Genomic DNA, 18,242 nt, shown 5'->3' with positions numbered 1-18,242 from the left:
ACAACTGAAGGCACGAATCCTGGGGAGGAATTAGCATATATTTTGTATGCATACTATAAAAACTAACACTAAGGTAATTCTGCTTGTCTTTTTGCTTAAACCAACTAAAAGAAAGTATCATTAATAAAAACAGTGCATAAGATCCATGGCAATCAAACTTGAATTAAAGAATAACCATTTTATTATTCTCATGAATAATAACAATGGCTAAGTATAGGTTCACTCTGCTCACCTAATCACTAAGTCTTAGACTGCTTCATGTTCCCCCCTATTAAAGGAATCCCACACAAAAAGCACACACCTGAGAAACCAAAGCAGCTGAATGCCACTGATGATACACTAAGGAGTTAATTTTGAAATGTCTGCTAACTACAGAATTTAAGTGCCAGTGGAGATGACCATTGTAGAGAAGAATGATATGTCTAGTCTACCACAGTAATTAATTATGTAAGAAAGTCTTCATTCGTATAGATCTAGTGGAGAGAGTCAATCATCTGTTCAAATATGAAAGTTTGCTGTTTTGGACCTGCATAATCCACGAGATTATGAAAGACTGTGAAAGACCATTTGACATGAGTTAGTGAATATCACCAGTATCTTCTAGGGTAGATCATTTTTACCAGTTAAAGTACAGGAAATCTGTCAGCCTGACTACTTTTTGGCTGTCATTAAAACACCTAGCTTTTTGAAAATAGCTTGGTTTTCACTTTGGGTGTGTGTATGCATAACTTCCATTCTACATGGTTAAGCCAGGTAAAATTTATAGGTCAGAGAGGACTGGTTTTGAGGTCTGAGTCTTTTGACACATAAATCTTATAGAAATTATATTTTAAACATTGCATTCAATAGGTTCATCATCACCAAAACACACCATACATACACACACACACACACACACACACACACACACACACACACACACAAAGCTACTTTATTATATGCGCATTAAAGTATTAAATATTTTACTAACATGTTTAATCATTTTAAAATCTGGTGATGAATGCACTAAGAACTGAATACATCACATATCACAGATTTCTTGTACAAAATTTTATAAGACAATTCCACCTGTAATAGGTTTTTAAAATCTATTTTTGCCATTATATACCACTAAAAGATCTATGTGCATAAAAGCAAATTTTCAAAACTTTTAGAAGCAAAGATAATATATCTATGTCCTTAGAGTATGCATAATTCTTTGTCAAGATACACATATCGCGAAGCATAAAAAAAATCTCATAAGGTCATCTAAGGTTTAAACATTAAAATAAGGGATTATTAAACTGAGTAAGGGATTTCTACAAATTTAAAATGAAACAATTGAAAATAAAGTTGAAAAAAATGGGCAAAGAGTATAATAAGGTAATTTAAGAAAGGGGAACCAAAATGGCCAATAAACTTCTGAGAAAATGCTGAATCTTATTATAGTCAGGGAAAGTAAAAATCACAAAAGGATGCAGTTTAACTATCATTAGGGCAAAACAAAAACAAGATAAAACAAAACAAAACAAAAAACACCTAGTTTCCAAGTACTAGCAAGATGTAGAACAATGGGGACTCTTAAACAATGTGAATGAGTATATCAATTGTCATACCTAATTTAGAGAGTAATTTTAATATATATGCATTTAAAAATATGCATATCAGGGGCACATGGCTGGATCAGTCCACAGAGCATCTGGACTCTTGATCTCAGGGTCCTGAGTTCAAGCCCCAAGTTGGGCTTGGAGCCTACTTTAAAAATGTACCCATCAGGGGCACCTGGGTGGCTCCACTGGTTAAACGTCCTACTTCAGCTCAGATCATGATCTCACGGCTCCTAGGTTTGAGCCCCAAGTCCGGCCAGTGATGACAGCTCATAGCCTGGAGCCTGCTTAGGAGTCTGTGTTTACCTCTCTCTCCTTCTGCCCTTCCCCTGCTTGCGCTCTGTCTCTATCTCAAAAATAAACATTAAAAAATATTTTAATAAAATAAAAAAAATTTAATGTGCATACCATATATACATAATGCTACTTCTAGGTATCCTAAAAAATGCTCGTACAGATACAGAAAGATATGTGTAAGAACCTTTATAGCAGTTTCATTTGCAGTTAGAAATAAATTAAATCAGCAAGTGAATGGCTAAATACCATAATGCATACAATAAAAGTATCCAACAGTCAAAATGTATAAAATTGAACTGCATCTGTAAAATGGATAAATTACTAGAATATTATATTGAATGATAAATCCAGTTTGAAGAAGGATAGGAAAATTAAAAATCCATTTTGTAAACTTTAATATGTTTAAAACAGGAATCTAGAAATGCATTCTGATGGAATGGGAAGGAGAACATATAATATGCACTTAGGAGACTTCAACTTAATATGTAGTATTTTATTCCTTAAGACAGGTGGTGGGTACACAGTACTCATTAAATGTATTTGTATAATTTTATATACACAAGAAATTTCTGAATACACTTATATATTTTTATACATATCACATGTATTTGACTACAATTGGAATGTTGAAAAAAACAGACTACACTGAATCCAGTGTTTGTGGATTTTAAAAAATCCATTTTGTCTAGGAATTGATTTTTTAAGTCATTTTTTTAAATATTTATTTTTGAGAGAGAGAGAAAGAGAGAGAGAGAGCACATAAGTGGTGGAGGGGCAGAGAGAGACACCCACACACAGAATCCGAGGCAGGCTCCGGGCTCAGAGCTGTCAGCACAGAGCCTGACGCTGGGCTCGAACCAGGCACCCCTAGGAGTTGATGTTTAATGTAATTTGTATAGAAACACAAGACCTTTTGAATACTAAGTTATTGCATATAAAAAAGACAAAATGAATACCCCATTTTTTTGAAGTCTATAAATGCATCTAAGACTGAAATTAGCTTGGATTCTGAATGTCATTTAGTTGGATATAAACATTAGACTATTAATCAATAGTCATTTTAGGCTGACTCCTTTACAATGGCACTTCAACATGAACACATTATGTTTTTAACTTGATGGAACTATCGTATTTGCATTTTCAACTAAACCTGAAAAAAAATGAATTAAGTCAAGATGCAGCTTCTCAAGAGAATAGAAGATCCACTCAGGGGTAAAATAGATTATACCAACAGCAACTTTTTTTGTTGTTGTTGTTTATACATTCTGAGAGAGAGACAGAGAGTGTGCACGTATACACAAGTGGCGGAGGGGCAGAGAGAGAAAGGGAGAGAGAGGATCCCAAGCAGGCTCCACACCGTCAGCGCAGAGCCCAACGCAGGGCTGGATCCCACGAACTGTGACATCATGACCTGAGCGAAACCAAGAGTCAGATGTTTAACCACCTGAGCCACCCAGGCACCCCAAGAATAACCCATTTAAATCACAGTTTATTTTTTTAAAGGAACATTTTATAATACAATAATTACTAAAGTCTGAAGTGCACAATCACTGTGGAACGTTTATTTACCGATCTTTAATGTACCTATCCTGCTTTTTGCAAGGAGCTGTGAACCAAAATTAATAACACTAATTATATCCAGCCACCTGCGATGAGTAGCATTAAAAAAAAATTATACCCACAATTTCTTTAAAAATATATTGTTTGGAGCCTGGGGAATGACAATCTACTACATTTAAAGAAAATATTATTTTCCTCTTATATCAAAGCTTTATATAAAAATTTACCTGGGGCTTTAGAATATTGCCATTTTTAAAGGCAGTATTTCTCTTTGACTTCACATTTTCTATATGGAACATAGTCATTTAAACTATGGTCTATGATTTTAAAAAGGAAAGTATTTTTAACAGGCCAATCATATAATTCAATGTGATTATCAGGTACCACAGTTATAAATTTAGTGAATAAATTCCATAAAAATTTGATCTCAGTATTTGGAATTATTATCTAATTGTGCTCTCTATTTCAAGGAGACAACAAAAGACTGAACTCAAATCAATAGGATAACCACTTAATCTCAGGTTGTGTTTTGCATAAGCCACACAATTCATATTATCTATTTTCTTCTATAATTTTTAGTCAGGACAACATCAGAAAAGGAAAAATCTTAATTCAATTCTAAGCAAAATCTATTTAGATAATTCTATCACCTAGAAACTAAATATGTACCATAATGTATTCTGAAATAAATAGAATGGACTTTGAATTTAAAAAATCCATTCAAAAACATTGTTATTGAGTGTTTATCATGTTCTAGGAACGGAGCCAAGACAGAAGGACACAATTTTGAAAAGATATGGAAACAACCCTGAAGCATTTACAATCCAAATGGGTTGAAAGTATAGAATGTGATTTTTTCAATATGGTAGTGATTTAATATTAGTATAGTTGTAGAGTAAAGAAAGTTGGTGTCTTTTTTTTTCCTGAGAAGTAAAGGTGATTGGAATTCAGAACACAAACATTTTAGTAGAGACTAAGAGAAGCTGTATTCAGTTAACTTCACCTATTAAGAAAAGAGGGAAAATATTTAGAATATAGGTGGAATGATCCCAGCTTTGGAAGGGATCACATGAGATCTAACCTAGTCTTTGCTGTTGACATTCTGTTTGGTCATGAACAATCACTTATATTCCCTGGGCTTCATTTTCTGTTTAAGTGTCTACAAATAAACTGAAGAAGATGAATAAGATAACTGGTTATCCTAGAATTACAAGAAAACTTAATCCCAGTGTAAAATTAAAGAATTCAACACAGCTAATTAAGTATTCTTTCTCTAAATCAGTATTTTTAGCAAGATTAAAAATTATAGAAAGAATAAAACTAAAATATTTGAAATATAAGTTATTAAAAAGAACTATATACTCTTTTTGCTTAGATTATTTAAATGTCAGAATTCAATATGATCTTTTGTAGCACTCCGCTCCCCAACTCCCCCCCCCCCCAAAAAAAAAAAAAAACCTTAAGGATTTCTTTAAACAAAAAATGTTTTTTTCTCATTACCACTACTTTCCATAGGCCTGAAGGTATACCTTTCTAGTTTCTCTTTGGAGGAGGAAAATGAAGAGCTAAATAGGTAATATTATGAGGAAATTCCTTAGATTCATGCTTGCCAAATGAGCAGGTTTTGGGACAGAGATAATGAGTAATCAAAAACATTTTAGTATTTTCTTACACTACCCTATGGAAATCCAACATAGGGTTCTTGATAATTTTTATTGTGTAAAGAACACCCAGTAATCCAATAATTTGTATATTTACTGGATTTTTACTTTGGCTTATATTTCCACCAGCTGAAAGCCATGGTCTTTCAAAAACTTCTTTGCCTGGATAGACACACACACACACACACACACACACACACACACACACACACAACTTTTTATAACAGAACCCATATAAAATATGTTATACATACTGCATTGTACTGTTGTTTCTTTTCATTTGTCTCAAGATAATTAATACACGTTACTCCTCCATGAGTCACAGGTGTTCGCATGACCACAAGAATGGACTGTTAAAATATTCCAAACTCCTCACAACCATGTGAAGTCTAAAAGCTGATCTTAAAAGGGCCCTTCCCTGGGACTGATAAACAGTATTGGGAGAAAGAAAGCCTAAACCCTCTGTTTCTCATAGACATGTGTGCATGAGGTCTACAAAATAACAATAAGGTAAAGAAAGCAAAAACAGTTAACATACAGGGAAAGAAGGCTTATAGCACTGAATGTTTGACTTTCTATTTTTATCATTTTGATCCTACAAACCTCTGATGATTGAGAATATACACATTTATTTTAGTCTTCACTTGGCTATAACTGGTGGTTTTGTCCATTCCAACTGTAAAACACAAATGAATAGACTGGTATTTCCATACAGCACATTGCACTGACATCATGCTAATACTAACATATCCTTAGATTAAATAAAAACATTAAAACTAATTTCTGGGGCGCCTGGGTGGCTCAGTCGGTTAATCAACCAACTTTGGCTCCTGTCATGATCTCACGGTTCATGGGTTTGAGCCCCGCGTCTGGTTCTGTGCTGACAGCTCAGAGCCTGGAGCCTGCTTCAGATTCTGTGTCTCCCTCTCTCTTTGCCCCTCCCCTGCTCACACTCTCTCTCTCTCTCTCTCTCTCTAAAAATAAAATAAAAATAGAAAAAATTTAAAGACAATGTCTATTTATTTCCTTTAGTCACACAGTGTCATTTAATGAAAATTTCTAAAACATATCCATACAAGGTACAATTAATGATATTGTAGCAATTTGTTATCAGCTTTAGATTCTATTCTCTATTCTATTTTCTAGTCTTATTATCCAGTTTAACTGACCCTATTTTGTTTATTTACTATTATATTGTATTTGATAATTGATGAGTTCATTTCTAAACTTCATATAGATATTTATTATGTGCCTACCACAGGTCATGTGCTTTACCTATATTTTATCTTTAAATATTTCCAGCAACCTTACGTTACTATAATGATAAATTTAAAAAACGATAAAATTTTAAAAAATAATAAAGTAAAAAATGTTCATCTATAAGAGGGAACATTTCCAATGGGACAGCACCATAGTTGTAAAACAGATAAACTGTGCTATACTAAGTTATAGTGTCTGTCACAGGTTATCTAAACTCAAAGTCAACACACAAGTTGATAACACTAGCTGATTCAGAACATAAAGATATTAAGAAAATGTATATAAAACTAACTCCAAATGAGCCCATCTGATATAATGATAATACTTCTTGACTGTTCCAAAAACTCCATGCTTTTTTTCTGTCAAATCCTTGGCAAGATAACTCCATGACTCATTCCATGTCCTCAATCATACAAATAGTCTACACTAACAACCCCTACTTTCTGAGAGACCCAATGTTTTCTGGGGGTGTAGTCTCCCTTAAGGCAGCAAACAATAAACCCAAATTTGCCAAGTGTATTCCTCAAGGTCTTTAGCTGATGGGATTGATGATAATTATTACACACATTTTATAGTAAAATTATAGCAAAACTGAAAGAAGAAACTGTTTACATAAAAGCCTATTATATCTTATTTTTAAGAAATAAAGGGGCGCCTGGGCGACTCAGTCCGTTAAGTGGCTGACTTCGGCTCATGTCATGGTCTCGCAGTCTGTGAGTTTGAGCCCCGCGTCGGGCTCTGTGCTGACAGCTCAGAGCCTGCAGCTGGTTTCAGATTCTGTGTCTCCCTCTCTCTGACCCTCCCCCGTTCATGCACTCTCTCTCTCTCTGTCTCAAAAATAAATAAACGTTAAAAAACATTTAAGAAATAAAGATAATCTAGTTCTTTCTTTCAGTATATAGAAACAACAGATGAAAAGGGAAAATAAGTTACTTGATCTAATTTCAGTTTTTGATTACCATTAAAGTTTGAATGAGAAACATTTTATCTTATTCTTTTAATTTCTGTTTATAATATAAAATGCTATTTTCACAATAAGTATATCAGAAATATCATCAATTTGTATATGAAGGAACTACAACCTAATTATAATAAAAGTTATTTAAGTTGATACAGAAATATTTCAACTTTTGGGGTGCCTGCAGGGTGGCTCAGTTAGTTAAATGTCCAACTCTTGATTTTGGCTCAGGTCATGATCTCACAATTTGAGAGATCGAGCCCCACATTGGGCTCTCTGCTGTCAGCACAGAGCCTGCTTCAGATCCTCTGTCCCCCTCTCTCTCTGATCTTCCCCCGCTGGCTCTCCCTGTTTCTGTCTCAAAAATAATAAACTTTAAAAAAAATAGGGGAACCTGGGTGGCTCAGTCAGTTAACCAGCCGACTTCGACTCAGGTCATGATCTCGCGGTCCGTGAGTTCGAGCCCCGCATCGGGCTCTGTGCTGGCAGCTCGGAGCCTGGAGCCTGTTTCAGATTCTGTGTCTCACTCTCTCTGACCCTCCCCCGTTCATGCTCTGTCTTTCTCTGTCTCAAAAATAAATAAACGTTAAACAAAATTTAAAAATAAATAAATATTCCCACTTTTAATCACTTTTATTTCTTATTTACCAGAACAAAACAGACTCTTACACGATATATCCATGTACACCCCTATCAGAAGTTAGACCAGTTTTTGTATGGTCTTTGGAATGTCTTTGGATTCAAGCTGCAAATTCAAGTCCCTGGTTATCCAACCTACTAGTCTACCGTCTAGATTTTGAGTTGTGGGCCACCACAATCAAGTAAGCCAATTCCTTAAATCCCTTCCCTTCCTCACCCTTACCTTCTCTCCCCTTCCCTCCCCTCACCTCCCCTTCTTTATTTTTCTCTTTCTCTCTTTCTCACACATACATGCACAACGCACACACAGATTCTTTTGCTGTTGTTGTTGTTGTTGTTGCTGTTGTTTGGAAAACTCTGAATTATACAGGGGAAACAAGTGATTAGCTCCAGAGTCACATAAAACTAACAGGTAAACACATCCTTATACAAACATAATTTCAAATGACAGATAAGAAACTAGTGATAGATAAGATACAATAAGAAAGTAGACACAAGGGGATGATGTGTGATCTGGTATGGTAGGGGTGCTACTTTAGGTAGGGTAACTGGAGAAAGTCCATTTTAAAAAGTGATAGTTTAGTAGAAACCTGAAAAGAGAAATGGAATTGCATAGGAAGTGCTGAGGGATCATTCTGGCATAGGGAACTATGTACAAAGTACCAAATCCCTGAGTCATGTGTATTGAAGGAACAGCAAGAAGGCCCCTGTGATTTGATAAGATGTTTTTTAAAAATGAGAGGGAATAAATTGGGAGAGGAAAGCAGGATAGGCAGTTATTAATACTGTATTCCATCAAGTAAATAGGATGGCCTTTAGCAACAGTGCATGAGGAAGATGGACTGACAAGTGATCTCCAGTTCTACAGTTAGGGGAAAGAAACCTGGTATCTCTAAAATTTACCCCATTAAAAAAGACCACCCAGAAGAACAAGTTGTCTTCAAAAGTGTAGCAGATTGCCAGAAGCCAGGGGTTGAGGTTGAAGAGTTTGGTTGAAAATGATCAAAGAAGTAAAGCAATGAATTATAAAAGCTGTGGAGTCTCCATTGACTTCACTCAAGGGTAAAATGATCAACCCTAAAAATCTGTGGATGGAGAAGTCCCACTGGAAAGGAAAAATAAAGTTTATTTCTGTTTGTATTTGACAAATCCTAGGTCTTTTAATAAACCAGTTACAAATATTTCTGTGATAATCTGAACTTAAACTTAGCTGAAAGGTAGAACCACATGTGAGTGAAAAATGCCATGCGAGGTGGACAGAAATCATGCCTGATTAATACGGATTAAAGATTCATAGACAGTACATCTGCAAAAGTTTATTTAAAGTTATTTATAGATTTAAATAGATTTAAATAATATTTAAATAAAGCTTTTTAAAATTTATTTAGTCCTAATGTATTTCACAGCTCAATCCCAAAATACTTCAGGTAGTACTATGAATGATGTTTGATGATGACTTATAAAAATACTAGTACCTAGTAAAAACCCTAATGACATTTAAAGATGCCTGTTTTAATTTTTTTTATATTTTTTAAATTTTTATTTATTTTTAAGAGAGAGACAGACAGAGACAGAGTGCCAGGGGTAAAGGGGCAGACAGAGAGAGAGGCACAGAATCTGAAGCATGCTCCGGGCTCTGAGCTGTCAGCACAGAGCCCAATGCAGGGCTTGAACTCAAGAACTGTGAGATCATGACCCGGACTGTGAAGTTGGATGCTTAACTGACTGAGCCACCCAGGTGCCCCTAAAGATGCTTGTTTTTAATAACATTGTGGATTGAAAGGGAAATTCAGGCTCAAAATCTGTATACAGGTAAAAATATCAAAAACTAATTGCATTGTGCATTAATTATGCATTGTACACACACACACAAATATGTATAGATACTATGCAAATTATGTACATATGTAGATAATATGAATATATATGTATATTTTCCCCATGGACAATTATTTATTTATTTATTTATTCCCCCCATGGGCAATTATAACTCCAATGTAATAATGTAAGTTATTGTAAATAATATAAATAATTTAAATGTAAATAATATATATAATTGTAATTATATATTACAATGTAAATTACATATAGATATTTAGATATATAATATATAAATATATATATTTATTTCCCCATAGGTAATTATAGCTCCAATGTAATAATGTAAGTAATTTTTGTAAATAATGTAAATAATGTAAATGTAAATAATATAATTGTAATATATATATATCAATGTATATATATGTATGTAATATATATATGTAATGTGTGTGTGTATATATTCCCCCCCCCATCATGGGTTATTACAACTCCAATGAATTAAATTGAAAAAGCACAGTCTTCCACAAGGTAAGGAGAAAGCCTTTCTTGGCTGTGTATGGATGGATTAGCCTTGACAACAGGAGGTACATTATAACCTTAAAATTTATCATTGTTACATAGAAGTTACAGGTTAAAGGATGCCACAATCAAAACTAGATTTGTGTCATTTCTGAAATCAATACATCACTGACACAAAATCACAGTCCATAACATTACCTTGGGGTCATCGTGGCTCACAATGATATACTTGAATCTCATTTCAAGAACATGGAAGATGCTGGAGTCTGCCATGCCACTAAGCCAAACTGAAAATTATATTTCAAGCAGTCTAATACATTCATTCTAACATATTCATGTTGATTGAATTTAGAGAATTAGAATACTGAAATAATTAAAAGAGTGATTTTAGACTAAAACCAATATACTTGGACAACAGTAATTATTAGTAATATTGAGGTAAATATTATACTTTTTTCCTTTTACTGAATGCATTGTAGACATTGGCTTCATGAGATCTGTGCAGAGGCTGAAAGGAAAAAAGAAAGGCAACTGAAAGGTAAGTAGCATAGTCTACATGCTGAGTATTTTTATCTCATAATTATCCTGAGGATTCATTATCTCTCAATCGGCTTAGCAAGTTCAAGGACACTCAGCAAGTACACAAAATAGCTAAAATATTTATACAGATTTTGGACTAGTTAAAAACCAATAAACAATAAGCCAACAAACGCACTGCAAATAAATAAATATATAATAATAAAGCTCCTCACACTCTACCACTTTACATTATTACATCTCTTGATCCTTTTTATTGTGTAATTCAACAAAATCAGTATTTAGCATCTACTAGTTAAGAAATACTAGTAACACAGGAATAAAGGATCCATTCTCATCCCACAAAGAGCTCACAGCCTCTGTATATATGTGTACGTGCTCACGTGTGTGGAATCGAGAAAGAGCTGGCAGAGTACGATCTGTTTTCCCTTATGATAATGACTACACAGAGCTTGGTAGGCATCTCAGGACATATTTCTAACCACACTCTGAGACCAGAAGGATTTTCAGAGAGAAGTAGAGTCTAAATTTAGAGGAACAGGATTTTTCTAGGAAAAAAAAAAAAGGTGATATGGGGGTTGTGAGATATTTTAGAGCTGTGGGGCGGGAAAAGAATACTTAAAATCAGGAAAATAATTTGCAACCTAGGTGTTAAATGCGTGTGTGTGTGTGTGTGTGTGTGTGTGTGTGTGTGTGTGTATTACAAATTTACCATAGTGTCCAGTTTATAACTTTATGCCAGAATAGATGTTGTCTTTGCACCTGCTTTTTCATCAAAAACATACTAAATTAGGGGCACCTGGGTAGCTCAGTCACTTAAGATTCCAATTCTTGATTTCGGCTTATGTCATGATCCCATGGTCATGGGATTGAGTCCCGCATCAGGCTCCACACTAAACATGGAAGCCTGCTTAAGATTCTCTGTTCCTCTCTCTTTCTGCCCCTCCCCACACCACACACATGCTCTCTCTCTCTCTAAAATACAAAAAAAAAAAAAAAAAAAAAAAGCTTAAATACTAAATTAACAACTAAAAGTAGTGATATTTTGACATTATATTTTCAGGCAAAGGCACAACCACCAATTAAGATTGCCAGTTAGAAATACCACATGGAACACATCTGAATTTTGCATCACCCTATTCGTATAATCCTAAACACGTGACTTAGCATACACAGGTGGTCCAAGTAAAAAGGGACTGACATCTCCTACCACATCTTAGTCTTTTGTGTATATGCAAGACTTCTATGTTTCCACATATTCTAGTCTTTAGCTTTTGTGTTGTCCTAAAGGTGTCTGGTGTGATAACTTTATGTTTAGGTGTAGTGTAAGTGCTAGACAGCCATGAGTTACCCCATTGTCTAGAAACAGAAAAAAAGAAGTGATGAAGGAAATAGTACAGAAAGAGAAAAAATCTTCTAAAGAATGATTCTCTCCCAACTTTTTCCACCAACTACTCCCCATCATGTCTTCTCTTCATCATGACTAGTATAAACTGTGAATGCTTTACATTTAATGTATCATCACTATTAATTATTAATTTGTCTATCACTTACAGAAACTTTTTTTTTTTTTTGCTCAACAGATATTTTTCTATAGAGATTGTTCAGGTGTTTTGGTTGAGACAGACACAATTTTTCTCATTAGAATTACTGTTATATTCTTTTACGGAATTGTTTCTCATTTAGTATCAGGACTTTGGGGTGAGTCATTATTATTAAGAAACAGACATGTATACTAGTTAAGCATGACTTTATTTGAATTATTTGAATCATTGAATTAAATTTCCAATGTCTCTGCACGAATACCTTTCATTGGCTTATTGACTGTGTGTGTGAAAAATGTCTGTTTATGTTATTTACTCTTTTCCTGGTGGTAGAGACTCGGAATGATTTGGCAGAAATTCTTGGATATGAGGAAATTATTCATTCTTTTTTTTTCAGGAAATCATTAATCCTATGTGAGTCAAAAATCTGTTTTCAACTGATCATCTTCCCCTTAAATTTATTTACTTTTTTGGTCATAATAATATTAAATATTTTCCTTTATGATACTAATTACATGTCTGGAAAATTTTTCACATTTGCAAAATTTTAGTAACCTGTATACATGTTTTCACTCAGTTTTGTGTTATTGTGATTTGATTCATGTAACTTCGGTCTTCCAGTTTTGCTGGCTTGCATACTGCCATTAATCAACTCACACATTAATAGTCACTGGAAGAATTCACAAAATGGTGGCCCCCTCTCCTGGGGACTGGCTCTTCACAGCATACAAAAAGAGAATTTACATTTGCTAGCAGCAGATATATTTATAAAAGAAAGTGAGGAAATGGCTGAGAGGCTGAGACAGCATCCTTTACACTTTTCCACCTTTGGGTCATTCTTGTCCACCCCTGTATTATTCTTTCTTTGTTAGGAAGTGAAAGTAGGCAGGAAGTCAGGATTGTTATTTCAAAGAAGTCCAGATCCACAGAGAAGGACTTGATATTCCTCTCAATTTTTTTTAACGTTTATTCATTTTTGAGAGACAGAGAGAGACAGATCACAAGTGGCGGTGGGACAGAGAGAGAGGGAGACACAGAATCTGAAGCAGGCTCTTGAGCTGTCAGCACAGAGCCCCACACAGGGCTTGAACTCACCAACCACGAGTTCATGACCTGAGCCAAAGTTGGTCACCTAACTGACTAAGCCACCCAGGAGCCCCCCCTCCCCAACAAATTAACATACAATGAAAGTGAATAAAAATTAGAAGTGGATTGAGTTATATAGTGTGCTTGGCTTCAATCAAGTATAATATGTAAGTGAAAATATTTGTCACCTTTAAATTTCTTTAATTTTCATTCTTACTCAAGAAGATAGGCCATTTTTAATCAGTATGTAAAACCAATCTCTACTCCTAAATCACTTTCACAGATTGAAAATTTTTAATCATTCTCTAGAGAGCTTGCATTTTAACAGATTTTGCTGAATTGAAATAATTTGGTTACAATGTCATTTTCCCAAAGGGAACAAATGTTCCAAAACTGAAGTACTTAAAAGTACATTTCTAAATCTGTTCTTCCTATTTTCTTACTTTCAGTTATTGAATGGACACTAAACTACAATTTTACGTTTAGAACAAAAACATTTTTAAAAAAGCGTATCTTCAAAGCCAAAGACAGAAAGCTAGTCCATAATTTCTTCTCATTAAACTAACATAATACACTGATAATTTAAAAAAATATATGCATTTTGGAGGTTTGTCTTATGGTTATAGTTTTCAATGATTTGTATATGCTTCAATTCTGGAGTAAGTTTGTACAAATAAATTACTGTCTACTGGGATCTAAATGATTCTACCTCTTTAGCAGCAGCACTTTGATGTTTATCAAAGACTTCTAGTTGAGAAACAATGAACAAAAAATGCAGAAATGGCTGTCTCCAAATTATTTATATTTAAATATGTTTCAGACATACAGCAGACAATGTTTTCACTGTAAACACATACACTTCACAAGGGACATTTCCTATGTTTGACAATAAATTAAGTGGAGAGTTAGGTCATATGTACTTAGTTTCACAAACTAATAAAACATTTAATTACTTTTTTTATTCTGGGTTGCCCATTTGATGAGAGAACTTCATCAAAACATTAAAAAATCATTATCACAACTTGGGATGATAATTAACCCTATAAAGACAGGTAAAAGGTTTTTTTATCTTTGTAGATCAAGTGTCTCACCTAGAAATTGGATCCTTGTATATAATATACAATCAATACATTTTAAGTTATTGTATTTAGATAGTCAAAATCTATCTTATCTATTTCCAAAGTAAAAATTGCTTATAGAAGAATTATAATGGTGGCTTTGGCTTTAAAATATATGATCCATCGACAAACATGTATTTATAACTTTTATAAAGGCATTTTTCCATAACATTTTAGCAGAAATACTTGCTTTCACAGCTTGTAAACTGTAATTTTAGGAGTAATAGAAACAGTTCACTGTCAGCTTAAACACAATCACAACTGATACAATAAGACTTCTTTGGGCAAAGCAAACACTATGTAACTTTATTCATTCCTATAAATCCTTTCTCTTCCCTATAAATGTGACACACTGATGAAAAGAGTGAATATTTGGATGAACTGTGCATGATCAAGGATCAGTCAGCTGATTATTTCAAATACTCAAGTCGTTCCATTTTTAAATATATTTTGAATCCTCTATAAATATACAGTGTGCATTCCAATTTTGTATGATGTTATGCAAAGTGCTGTGCTCCAAAAAGAAAAAAAGAAAAAAACTGAAGCCGTTTTTTTCTAAGCAGAGCTTTGCTGCTCAAAACTGTGGCAAGAAGCGTGGTCACATTCAATCTCATTAATCATCCCAAAGATTAAATATTTTTACATGGCCTGGAATTGATACAAATCTTCTGGTGTAGTAACAAGAATTGAAACTGGAAAGTGCTTAGAGCACAGGGTGAGTGTAATTCATATGCTGAAGCTTTTGCACATGTATTCTTTCTTCCTCCTTCTAGTCCATTTCTTTTCTTTGGCTCTGCAGTTACTAAACTGACATTCTTCAAATCCCCTCCCACCAACCAACTCTTCCTTTCTCATTTCTTCCCTTACCCTGACCTATTTTCCTCCATTTTGACTCCAACCTATCACTGAAGAGCTTTGTTAACGGCTCTTCTCAGCAGCAATGAGGAGCTTTCCCTTGGAAATAACTGCGATTGTGTCTTCATAGACTCTGTACTGTTTAGTCTAGGGTAATTGAACCTATTAATGTGCCCTGCTTCTTGGGCCATAATGCATTTTCAGGGAAAGGATGGTGAGGTGAAGGGGAGTCATATTCTAGGACTATTCTTGAATGTCGGGACATGGATTGAAGAAGATGATGAAATGATTTATTGGGAAGACTACGTTGGAAGAAATGGTTTTCTTTGAACCTTTAGATATATACCTATGATCTAGGCTACCTATTACTGACACTACACAATCTGAATGCTATTTGATGATATCCTTCTATGAAATATAAAGTTCTAGAATTTCCATTTGTGTGCTTGTGTTTTACCTGCTCTTAACTGGATAGTTCACATGGAACGGTGGACTAGATGTGGTGGAGCGGGATGTGTAGATCATATGTTATAAGGCATACTTGAAGCCTTCATTCAGTACAAAACAAACCTATGGGTCCAATCATGGAGTGTTAGTTCACATGAGTCCAATAGGAACTCTCAGTTACATATTCTGTGAACTTCTCTCCAGCAACATTCACTTACATTAAAAAAGGATTATATCTAGATCTTTTCAGTTGTTGAGGATAAAAAGAATCAAATTGAGGTAAATTTAGATGTTGTGTTCCCATGCTTTAAAAAATAATGAATACCACTTTGCTATTCATAATATGATGTAAATATATAATGTAATATAATATAATGTAAATTAATGTAAAAATAATATATATTTTACATAATATAATGTAAAAATTAAATCTAAGAAATAATTTCATATGAAAATGGATAGATTTTTTTCATTTAGCACAAAATTTCAAAATTAAACCCACATTTTGGACCTTTTAAAAAACTGAAACAATTCATAAATACATATCTGCCACATTAATTGTTTTATCAAGAGTAAGGTTCATAAAATACCACGGAAAAGTTCATTTCTGTTTATAAACATATGACAGACACTATCCCAGTGAATTTTATCATGAAGTAAAGGTAAAGCTGTGAATAACTAGAGCTTAATAGAAACAAGTTCAACTCAGTTCCTTCATATCTTTGCGGAGTTCCATGACTCATTCAGGCTTTGTTAACCCATGTAGAAAACTGGGTTAGGCAGCCGTCACTGAAGTCAGATGATTCACTGAAAACAAGTCTCACGTAAAGGAATTAAAAATCATAATGTTAATAAAAGTGTTCTCTAGTTACAAAATTGCTACTCAGTACTCTAGAGGGTAAAGGCGGGTGATATCATTCCAGAAATTACTTGGGAAAATATAAAGTACAATATGAAAATGACATATGTTGTGGCTATTGTTAATAATCTTTTAAGCTCGAAGCCTGGAGCTTTCCTCAGATTCTGTGTCTCCCCTCTCTCTCCACCCCTCCCCCACTCATGCTCTGTTTCTTTCTCTCAAAAATAAGCACTAAAAATTTTTAATAAAAACATTAATTTAATATTAGAATTTTACGTATATATGCCTGATTCGCTAAAAAAAAAAAAAAAAAAAAAAAAAAAAAAAAAAGGCACCCGGGGTGACTAGTCCTGGTCCAAAGGAATCATTTTCAAACAAAACATGTGCCTGTGAAATAATCTGAAGCAAATGACTTCTTCAGAACCTCAGCTGGAGTCTTCAAACCTCATCTGACTAAGCAAAGTATGTGCCCACATGGCAGTGACATCATCTTGTTGTTTTATAGTGTTCCTCCTCCCTGGTCTGTCCATAGGAATAGAGCAAATTCTCTCCCAATAAATCACCCCAAAGGCTTTTAAAATCCCAAGTATGTATTTATATGCCATTTACTGCATGATTTTCTCCTGTTTTTGTATATTGGGTAAGATAACTTTTTTTCTATATATTTTATTAAGAAATATTTACCTATCTCATGTATTGCCAATATATCTATTGGTATTTATGTTCCTCTTGTTGCAAAAAATTCAACATCTAATTTTTGTAAAAACTTACTACATATAGACCAAGATACTTCTCTTTATTCATCTTCCTATACAAATAGTGTTATAGCAGCAGCAGATTTATGGCTATGATTTACAACCTACCTGCTTCTCTCTACAGTCAAGTATTTTTCTTGATTCTGCAAGCCGCTGTCCTGACTCCAAGACCTTTTCTTCCATTGTATCACTATATTTTGCCACATTCTAGTTCATATTTATACTTTCTTAACTTCCTTCACTTCTTACATTTCCTACCTCAGATAAAGACTCCTTTACACAACCACTCTCCTCCCTTGCTCACCAACCCACCCTAATTAAATTAGTCACCACTAGGGCTATGAATTATTCCTCAAACTGTTACTAAAACTGTTTTGATAGAGTGTCATCATATCTTAAGCCGGATAAAAAAGCCACTGTTCACTAGCCCATCCTATTTCATTCTCCTCCTCTTCTTCGTCCAAGACCCATTATAATGCATTTTCCTGCTGTACCGGAAAGCAGGTGTTCAATGTCCCAGGCACCAGCAGGCAGCAATACGTAATTAAAAAATTTAAATACTGCTTCCGTGTACACATTTTGGGGTACACCTTCTAAGTCTGGTGATAAAAATGTAAGTAAACAGGATGGCATGCTGTTTGTGAAGTACAGGCATGTGAGATAAATTCCATAATCTTTTGCGTAGAACAGCTTTTCATTATTCCCTTTGCTCCAGGAAGGGCTTATTCTTACCTTCAGAA

This window comes from Panthera tigris, chromosome A1, assembly GCF_018350195.1.
Source record: "Panthera tigris isolate Pti1 chromosome A1, P.tigris_Pti1_mat1.1, whole genome shotgun sequence".
Taxonomy (NCBI): domain Eukaryota; kingdom Metazoa; phylum Chordata; class Mammalia; order Carnivora; family Felidae; genus Panthera; species Panthera tigris.
Note: the sequence above shows the minus strand (reverse complement) of the source record.